Here is a 10,136-nt window from a genome sequence, read left to right on the forward strand (position 1 = left end):
CCTTAGTGGAATAAGGAAATATTTCTCAATTATGGAGGTGACAAAAGGTTCGTCGTAAAAAGTTACGTCGATGCAAGTTTTGACACAGATTTGGATGACTCTAAGTCTCGATCTAGATACATATTGAAAGTGGAAGCAATTAGCTAGAGTAGCTCCGTGCAGAGCATTGTAGACATAGAATTCACAAAATACTTACGGATCTGTATGTGACAGACCCGTTGACTAAAATTATCTCACAAGCAAAACATGATCACACCTTAGTACACTTTGGGTATAGGTCACATGACGATGTGAACTATGGATGTTAATCACATGGTAATGTGAACTATTAGTGTTGAATCACATGGCGATGTGAACTAGATTATTGACTCTAGTGCAAGTGGGAGACTGAAGGAAATATGCCCTAGAGGCAATAATAAAGTTATTATTTATTTCCTTATATCATGATAAATGTTTATTATTCATGCTAGAATTGTATTAACCAGAAACATAATACATGTGTGAATACATAGACAAACAGAGTGTCACTAGTATGCCTCTACTTGACTAGCTCGTTAATCGAAGATGGTTATGTTTCCTAACCATGAACAAAAGAGTTGTTATTTGATTAACGGGATCACATCATTAGAAGAATGATGTGATTGACATGACCCATTCCATTAGCTTAGCACCCGATCGTTTAGTATGTTGCTATTGCTTTCTTCATGACTTATACATGTTCCTATGACTATGAGATTATGCAACTCCCGTTTGCCGGAGGAACACTTTGTGTGCTACCAAACGTCACAACGTAAATGGGTGATTATAAAGGAGCTCTACAGGTGTCTCCGAAGGTACATGTTGGGTTGGCGTATTTTGAGATTAGGATTTGTCACTCCGATTGTCGGAGAGGTATCTCTGGGCCCTCTCGGTAATGCACATCACATAAGCCTTGCAAGCATTGCAACTAATGAGTTAGTTGCGAGATGATGTATTACGAAACGAGTAAAGAGACTTGCCGGTAACGAGATTGAACTAGGTATTGAGATACCGACGATCGAATCTCGGGCAAGTAACATACCGATGACAAAGGGAACAACGTATATTGTTATGCGGTCTGACCGATAAAGATCTTCGTAGAATATGTAGGAGCCAATATAAGCATCCAGGTTCCGCTATTGGTTATTGACCGGAGACATGTCTTGGTCATGTCTACATTGTTCTCGAACCCGTAGGGTCCGCACGCTTAAGGTTTCGATGATAGTTATATTATGAGTTTATAAGTTTTGATGTACCGAAGGAGTTCGGAGTCCCAGATGAGATCGGGGACATGACGAGGAGTCTCGAAATGGTCGAGACATAAAGATCGATATATTGGACGACTATATTCGGACATCGGAAAGGTTCCGAGTGATTCGGGTATTTTCGGAGGTACCGGGGAGTTACGGGAATACGAGGAAGAAGCAATGGGCCTTAATGGGTCTTAGTGGGAAGGACCAGGAGGTGGCGCGCGCCCCTCCCAAGCCCAGTCCGAATTGGACAAGGGGTTTGGGGCGCGGCCCCTCTCTCCCTTCCTTCCCCTCTTCCCCCCTTTCCCCCTTCTCCTAGTTGGACTAGGAAAGGAGGAAACCTACTCCAACTAGGAGTAGGAATCCTACTCCCCTGGCGCGCCCCTCCTAGGGCCGGCCTCCTCCCCCTTGCTCCTTTATATACGGGGGCAGGGGGCACCTCTAGATACACAAGTTGATCTTCATGATCGTTCTCTTAGCCGTGTGCGGTGCCCCCCTCCACCATAATCCTCGATAATATTGTAGCGGTGCTTAGGCGAAGCCCTGCGACGGTAGAACATCAAAGATCGTCACCACGCCGTCGTGCTGACGGAACTCTTCCCCGACACTTTGCTGGATCGGAGTCCGGGGATCGTCATCGAGCTGAACGTGTGCTAGAACTCAGAGGTGCCGTAGTTTCGGTGCTTGATCGGTCGGGCTGTGAAGACGTACGACTACATCAACCGCGTTGTCATAACGCTTCCGCTATCGGTCTACGAGGGTACGTAGACAACACTCTCCCCTCTCGTTGCTATGCATCACCATGATCTTGCGTGTGCGTAGGAAATTTTTGAAATTACTACGTTCCCCAACAGATATTAGTTCGGTTGCTAATATTTGTAACTCAAAACAGAAATTGTGGAATAAACGGAGGTAGAACGTTTGTTTACTGCTTATGGCTCCATTGAGCACTTCATCTGCCTTGCATCTGCACTGCATATACTTTCGTTCTGCTCTACCCACAATATGGGAACTGCACTGCTATTGTTGTCCCCTAACAATTTTATTATTATTTTTTGCAGAAAATCCCCCATCGAGCTATAAGTTATCTCCATGTTAGGAATGAAGGCGGGTATTCTCCAAGTCATTTTCGGCGAAGGTCACCCCAAACCAGTTGAGTACCGTATTGGTGTTGATGGGCGACTATATCTACAGAAAGGTTGGAAGGAATTCGTCATTGAGAGTTGCCTGAAGTCTCACCAAGTTGTTGTCCTCAACTTTTTTGAAGTTGGGGGCTGTATGTTTGAAATCATGCTTGACGTGATTGGTTAAGATTTGAGGTGAACTATAATAACTACTTTTGCGGATCGAATGCTTCATCTTATTGTCTCTTTGTGGTCTGTAATAATTACTCGTATCATTTTTTATGTATGAAACATGTGTGTTTGGCTTTTAAATTAGTTTGTAGTTTGTTTATCTAATCCGAACCGCCTGGCATGTAGAACAGAACTTCGTGTTGCCTACGATCAAACTGCGTTACGTGTAGCAGGTTATCCTTGCAATTGGCGAGAAGGCGATTGACAACCCCCTTGCCTTCGTGGGGTGCAAGGATCTTGAGCGCGCAGCTGTGCTTTGCACGAAGAACTCGCCATCTCTTGCGTGGAAGGTGGGAAGAACCCTGATCTAGAAGTAGGAAAGCCAGCTTAGAGTTTTTGTTTTTATTCCATTGTGGGATCAAAATTACGCAGGTGAAACTTGCATCCTATTTTTGACTCGGCAATTGGTGTATATGCTGGATTCATTTGGTAATAGTCGTCCAACAACAAATTAGTCCCAACACCCTAACTAGGCACTGGACTCTGGTCATGAGGTTGCTTGTCATATAATTGTCCTTTTATCAGGATGGATGTTCTGCCAGAGATCTGCGTGAATGCCAGTGACTACGAGGTGTTTCTCCACTTCTCCGTTTCTGCTACATGCCCCAGGATACTAATCCAAGGCATGCATCGCCAGATCAAGATCAGTGTCCCATGCTCAAGGCCGTTTGCAGTTATAGAGATTGTTTCCATACACGACCACGTCAAACTGAGGAGGTAGAGATGGTCATTTTGCTTGATTTTCTTCAAGTTGTAGACATCTTATGTTTAATTCAAACCATGATGTATCTTTGTTTCGTCCAATCTGATAATGCATCATAGCTGACCATTTACTGTCATTATTGTGCATCCCAGGATCAGATGGGATTAAATGAGAAGTATGATATGCTAGCTATAGAATTGAAAAAAAAAGCTGATAATGTTCAATTGTATCGAAAGATTGTTTATAGATAACCATAGAAGGATAAAATATGAATCCTTACGATGGATTTTACTTACTTCATATTATCTAGAATCTGACCTTTGTTATGTTGCACCTAGATATTCAGAGTGTTTTTTCAGATATTGAAACAAAGTACAAAAAATTGTACGAGGATGTCATTAATCCTTTGGCGCCTTTTCGAGGAAGGTAAATATCTGAACATAAAATCAGCAACACGTGTTGTTTCTGGGAATTTGGTGTGTATTTGGTTTAAGTTTCAACCCTTTCTTATGTTTTTTTTTGCAGTTGGTACTCACATCCGTTCACTAAGCATAACACAGTAGATCTACCTATCTTCCACTGTTTAAGTATCTTCATAATAAATCCAAATGAATTAGTCTCTTCTGATTACATGATCTCATTTCATGTAAATACTTCTGCTGACCTGACCGAGTTAAAATTATGAACCAAGTTCAATATTAAGCACCTCAATTGAATGAAAGAATTTTAAATTAGGGAGTACAGTTTCAAATATATATATAGTACTATTATAATTACCCTACTGTATTGTAGGAAAAAAATCGTCAACAGCAGGATTCGAAACTGCGCAGGCAAAGCCCAACAGATTTCGAGTCTGTCTCCTTAACCACTCGGACATATTGACGCTCCGCACAAATCCTGTAACATTTCTTCTAATTACCTACCTAGTTCAATATCTAACTTAACCACACACAAGTAATGGTTCTCTTGACACACCAGTTCGTAGTATTCTTGCCATCTTGTATGAGATTTTTATTTTTCTTTACTTACTATACTCCCTGCCGACGAATGAAACGACATTTAACATGATGATGGATGCACTCGCAAAAAAAAACATGATGATGGATGGCTAGGATTTTGCGACGAGCTTTCTGTTTAGCCTGGTTTTAGGTTTTTTGTTTTTACAAAAAAGTGACTGTGATCTATTATAAATGTGTATAAGAAAACATAACAAAGTTGTGGCGTTAGATTTTAACGTTTTCCAGCGAACGCCCCAATTTACCATCCAAAAATTTGCCATGACAATTGTTAAATTTGTAATGCTGTTGTGTAAGATTTGCCCTGTTCTAAAGTAAAAATTGTCATGTAGTGTAAAAAAATTGTCAGAAGCACTGTCACACTGCAGCAAGTAATTTCCATGCGCTCTGACGTCACATGTTTACCCTAAAATTTTGACGTCAAATGTATATCGGGGTTCATCAAAATTTGATCAAGGGTCCATCATCACGACCACTAATGTCCTCAGAGCAAGCTGCTGACAGTATCACTGCTCCCCTACCAGAGCCAACTTGACCCCTTCTCGATGACTACTGAAAAGTCTTTGTGCACATGTACAAAGGGCCAACGCCCTAAAGCTGCAGTCGCCATCATTTACCGTTGAATCGATGAACCAATCTGAGATGCCTGACACCAAATCTCACTCATGCATGCGGACAACGAGAAACCTTAATCTTGTTGTCACAAGGAGACGACAGGGGAGCTCCATTGACTCCGTCTAGATGGACAAATTCAAGGAGGATAGAAGCTAGGCAGACCAGTCCAAAGAGGAGGCACCGCCAACCCCCCTCCCCCGAGCGATGCCCCTGTGAGAGGATAAAATCCTAACCTAAACCTTTCTTTATGTCGGCCCTAAAGGAGCTCGATTCATTAAAAAGAAGAGGATAGTTGTCTAGTTATATACAAAAAAATCAGGACAAAACAATCACAACAACCGACACAAGGCAACACCGACCTAGCTACCCACGCGAAGATACAAAATGCCATAGAGAAGAAACATATATTCTGGTTGTGATCAAGCTGTAGAAGCTCTAGCCAATACAACCAAAAGACCGATCTGATGGAAAAGACTAGGAAATACATTTATACGTCAACATCCCCCCTCACGTGTGACTCCCTCAGGCCTAAACGTGGGCCAAAAGTGAGCTGCAATTTAATTACGGCAATCGGTTCTTGAACTCAAGACCTTCTGGCTCTGATACTATGTAGAAGTGCATGCTCTAACCAATGCAACCAAAAGACCAATCTGATGGAAGAGGCTAGGCAATACATTTATACGTCAACACAAGCGTCATTGTCATCACTCCACCACAAGCCAGCGATCTGACTTCACCAACGATGTCTTTGTCACCACAGACGCCACAACCCATGTCGAACAATCAACCACCTGTGTAGATGCCAGGCGTCTCCGACTTTGAAGATCACCAAGCAAAATGAGAAAAGTGTAGAGCTCATGCCAACCAATGCCTCCTCGAAGACCACTAACCACCTATCACCGTCACTGGTGGATTCATGTTTTATGCATTTTTTAGCTCATTTGTTTCCTATTATATCCGTATATTATGTCGCATTGAGCCAATTATATGTTCATATGCATGATTTCTAGTATTTACTCTTTTCACCACAAGCATTGCATAATCTTTATTTTCAATTAGTTTTCTTTGTCTTTATGTGTTTTTAGGCATTGGTTTTTTACAAAGATTGCAAGGGAGGCCCCTATGGTATAATTAATGCAACAAACCCAAATCAAGTACCATGTCTTGAATCTGGGTGGGCGGGTGTGTGTTTTTAGGCATTGTGGAACTCCCATGCACTTAACATGATGAAAGCAACTCAAACGGAGAACATCCAAGCACAAGACTTGTGATTTTCGAAGTAAAAAAGAGTCATTTTTCCAAAGTGCTGCAAATCAAGATCTAAACCACATGTGCATCAGCGTCGTTCATATGACTCCGACGAGCCCAAGAATGTCGAAACCGAGTTCAAATGCAAATGCTATGACGGTTTTACCAAAGGGACCAGGGGGTTTGACGACCTTCGGTACGACAATCATACTAGAAGAAGTAATATCAAGGGACTTGTGGATTTGGTATGCTAAAAACATGTTAAGATGACTAAACACCTACCCTATTATTGGACCTTCATCCAAACTGGTCGTAAATATCCCGTGCTACCATCTCCCACCGGTTGCACCCAATAGCCATAAGCTCCTTGGCTACCGCAGGTCTAAGTAACGACCTCGTACGGATCCAAGCAGTAGCGTTGTAAATGACCTGCAAAAAGTTAATAAGTTTTTGTTTGTCAAAATCATGTCATTTCTGCAGTTCCATATAGCCAAAAGTAATGCACATACTCCAAAGTGAATATGTCCCGCTGTACTTGACTCAACTCCGTTTAGCCATGTCCCAAATAACAGATTAGTTATTGACATACCTTGCTCTTGGTTCTTGAATCCTGAACTTGGTGCATCTATTCAACCTTCCATAATTGCCTTCTGTGTTTAAGCACCTTGAGACCTTTCTTTATAAATATAGTTCACTATGGAAACAATGATTTATTGTCTTGAATGGTGCAAATATGTTGGCTCATATGCCTTCTCAACCTAGCTGATTTGCAAGTAATCGACTATACCTATTTTTTGTTTGGGTGATAAGGTCTTGCATTGCCTATGACTGCATACATATAGATTTGGAGTTAATATTTGCAATTATATGGCTTAAGTATTGTGAGAGCCTGGCTTAATAGGAATGATATACTACTCATGTCAACAAGGAATTCCTTCTTTTCCGGGAGCCCATTCGAAAAGAACTCCAAAGTGAAGTGTACTTGCCTTGGAGTAATTATAGGGTGGGAGACCAACTGAGAAGTAGCTCCTGGGTGCGCACGAGTGAGGACAAAGTGCGCAGGTGAAAGTGCAACTATCCCTAGGTGGTTTTGGTAATTTATAACAACATATAGCTCATTGAGCTAATGATATTTCAAGATGATTATTTTAGGAAAGCTCAATGATTGGCATGGCATGGATGTGAAAGTGGAACCCTCAAAATGCTAAGGACAAAGAATTGGCTCAAGCTCAAAATTTCAAGACTCTTCATTTTATATTTTAGTGATCCAAGATCACATTGAGTCTTTAGGAAAAGCCAATACTATCAAGGAGGGATGAGGTGTTGCTTAATGAGCCTCTTGCTTTATGTGCTTGGTGATATGCTCCAAAATCCTCAACCACCTTTCCATAGCCACAAATGACCTAAACCCTAAGCCAAACTCGGTCATACCGATTCTGCCAATCCGGCGCCACTGAGTTTCACTTGTAATTTGCCACTGCCAAACCCTAGCAATTCGGTCCTACCGATAAGGATCTCGGTCACACCGAGATGGGGTTGCAAACTCTCTGTTTCCCTTTCGTAACTTTTCGGTCTCACCGAAAGAGCGAATCGGTTCCACCGAGAATGCAATGTAAACTCTCTGTTTCCTTCTTGTAACTTTTCGGTCTCACCGAAAGAGCGAGTCGGTCCCACCGAGTTTACCCGACCAACTCTCTGGTTAGCTAATTGCCAAACTCGGTCTCACCGAGTTTGTGCAATCGGTCTCACCGAGATTACGTTATGCCAAAACCCTAACTGAATCGGTCCCACAGAGTTGCATGTCAGTCCCACCGAAATTCCTAACGGTCACTAGGTTTACTATTTCGGTCAGACCGAGTTTTCTGATTCGGTCCCACCGAGATTGGTAGATTGTGTGTAACGGTTGGATTTTGTGTGGAGGCTATAAATACCCCTCCACCTCCTCTTGATTCATGGAGAGAGCCATCAGAACACATACATCATTCCAACTCATATGTTCTGAGAGAGAACCACCTACTCATGTGTTGAGACCAAGATATTCCATTCCTACCATATGAATCTTGATCTCTAGCCTTCCCCAAGTTGCTTTCCACTCAAATCTTCTTTCCACCAGATCCAAATCCTATGAGAGAGAGTTGAGTGTTGGGGAGACTATCATTTGAAGCACAAGAGCAAGGAGTTCATCATCAACACACCCATTTGTTACTTCTTGGAGAGTGGTGTCTCCTAGATTGGCTAGGTGTCACTTGGGAGCCTCCGACAAGATTGTGGAGTTGAACCAAGGAGTTTGTAAGGGCAAGGAGATCGCCTACTTCGTGAAGATCTACCGCTAGTGAGGCAAGTCCTTCGTGGGCGATGGCCATGGTGGGATAGACAAGGTTGCTTCTTCGTGGACCCTTCGTGGGTGGAGCCCTCCGTGGACTCGCGCAACCGTTACCCTTCGTGGGTTGAAGTCTCCATCAACGTGGATGTAGGATAGCACCACCTATCCGAACCACGGGAAAAACATCTGTGTCTCCAATAGCGTTTGAATTCTCCAAACCCTTCCCTTTATATTCTTGCAAGTTGCATGCTTTACTTTCCGCTGCCTATATACTCTTTGCATGCTTGCTTGAATTGTGTGATGATTGCTTGACTTGTCCTAAAATAGCTAAAATCTGCCAAGAACTAAAATTGGGAAAAGGTTAAGTTTTTATTTGGTCAAGTAGTCTAATCCCCCTCTAGACATACTTTCGATCCTACAAGTGGTATCAGAGCTTTGGTCTCCATTTGCTTGATCTCCATAGCTTTTGGTGGTCATAGCCTTGGTTTCACAACCTAGGAGAGTATGGCGTCTAGCGAGGGAAATTATCACCGTAAGGGTTCCTTTACTTTGATGGTACTAATTTTGCTAGTTGGAAGCATAAAATGAAAATGCATATTCTTGGACATAACCCCCCGTTTGGGCTATTGTTGTGTGGTTGGCAAGGTGACTTCTTTGATGGGAGAGAACCAAACCGTGAAGCTACCGCGGATGAGTTGAAGATGTTGCAATACAATGCTCAAGCTTGTGATATTCTCTTCAACGGATTGTGCCCGAAGAATTCAACAAAATCAGCCGCCTTGAGAATGCAAAGGAAATTTGGGACACTTTGATTGATATGCACGAAGGTACCGACTCCGTTCAAGGAATCCAAGTTGGATGTGCTTCAAAGCCAACTTGACAAGTTCAAGATGAAGGATGGTGAAGGTGTCGCTGAAATGTACTCTAGGCTTGCTCTCATCACAAATGAGATCGCCGGCTTAGGAAGTGAAGAGATGACCGATAAATTCATCATCAAGAAGATCCTAAGAGCCTTGGATGGAAAATATGATACCGTGTGCACATTGATCCAAATGATGCCCAATTACAAAGATCTCAAGCCAACGGAAGTGATTGGAAGAATTGTTGCTCATGAGATGTCACTTAAGGATAAAGAGGAACTTCACAACAAATCAAGTGGTGCCTACAAAGCCTCATGTGAAGCCCCTACATCATCAAGTGAGAAACAAACTTCAATGAAGAATTGAGCTTAATGGTGAAGAACTTCAACAAGTTCTACAAGAGTAGAAGCAAAGATAGAAGCTTCAAGTCAAGGTCCTACAATGACAAAAGATCTTCTAGTCGAGAGCGAAACTGCTACAATTGTGGAAGACCCGGACACTATTCCAATGAGTGTACGGCTCCCTACAAGAGAAGAGAAGATTCTCCAAAAAGAAGAAGCAAAGAAGCACCACAGAGAGAGAAGGAGTAGAGATGATCGTTATGAACGAAGATACTCACGGAGAAGCAAGGATTCGGAAAGGAAGGAAAAATCATCAAGGAGCTACACAAGACGAAGACATCAAGCTCATGTTGGTGAATGGGTATCCGGCTCCGACTCCGACAGCCACTCCGAGAGAAGTTATCACT

At 42.5% G+C, this 10,136-nt stretch overlaps 1 non-coding gene across 1 annotated transcript; it reads right to left on the reverse strand.

The window, feature by feature from the left end:
- Nucleotides 1-4,127: 4,127 nt before the first annotated feature.
- Nucleotides 4,128-4,209, reverse strand: TRNAS-CGA. Its single transcript has one exon. It is a non-coding gene; the product is annotated as a tRNA-Ser (tRNA).
- Between the last annotated feature and the right edge of the window lie 5,927 nt (nt 4,210-10,136).

The sequence above is a fragment of the Triticum urartu genome, chromosome 3, assembly GCF_003073215.2.
Source record: "Triticum urartu cultivar G1812 chromosome 3, Tu2.1, whole genome shotgun sequence".
NCBI classification, from domain to species: Eukaryota; Viridiplantae; Streptophyta; class Magnoliopsida; order Poales; family Poaceae; genus Triticum; species Triticum urartu.